Source organism: Chrysochloris asiatica, unplaced genomic scaffold (genome assembly GCF_000296735.1).
Source record: "Chrysochloris asiatica unplaced genomic scaffold, ChrAsi1.0 scaffold00032, whole genome shotgun sequence".
In the NCBI taxonomy this organism is placed as follows: Eukaryota; Metazoa; Chordata; class Mammalia; order Afrosoricida; family Chrysochloridae; genus Chrysochloris; species Chrysochloris asiatica.
This window is the reverse complement of record NW_006408550.1, coordinates 18,959,688-18,960,230: the sequence shown is the minus strand read 5'-3', so window position 1 is coordinate 18,960,230 and position 543 is coordinate 18,959,688. Positions and strand designations below refer to the sequence as shown.

Sequence of the window (543 nt, the reverse complement as noted above, 5' to 3'; positions counted from 1 at the left end):
AAAAAAAAAAAAAAATCATTAACATATCTCTAAATTTACCTACAGGTCAGATTTTACTCTGCTATTTGATGCATTAGGTAAGCAAGCTCTACAAAACATCTGCTAAAGGACATCAAGAAAGACCTGAAGGCTAAACTGTATGTTCTCTAACATCTTGAAGCATAAAGACATCAAGTAACTGAATTATATCTGAAATCCATCAAATGATTACACTGAGTGTAGACCCTGTTTAAACTGCTTCCTAGTTCAGTGTGCCTAGTACAGGACAGGTTCAAGATAACCCTTTAATTTTTATGAAGAAAAGATAAAACAAAAGATATCAGAATAGGAAATTCTTTGGTGGGTAGACAGAATTAGTCCAGAAAAATATTAAAATCTTGAACTTATTCTCACAAGGGACTAAAAAATAGGGTGTTTCATATCACCATAAGTAGAAGGCTAAGGAAGTGCTCTAATAATGTTTTAAGATTATGCGCACGAATGAACCATAAATAATGAATGCCGAACACACACTTTACCTGTCTTTAGTAATGAAATGTTGTT

At 32.6% G+C, this 543-nt stretch overlaps 1 protein-coding gene across 1 annotated transcript in view; it reads right to left on the bottom strand.

Annotated features, from left to right (window-relative positions):
- The window catches only part of PTPRZ1 (protein tyrosine phosphatase, receptor-type, Z polypeptide 1), a 270,808-nt gene that overhangs the window by 135,669 nt on the left and 134,596 nt on the right, over positions 1–543 (bottom strand). The gene's annotated exons all lie outside the window — the stretch shown is intronic.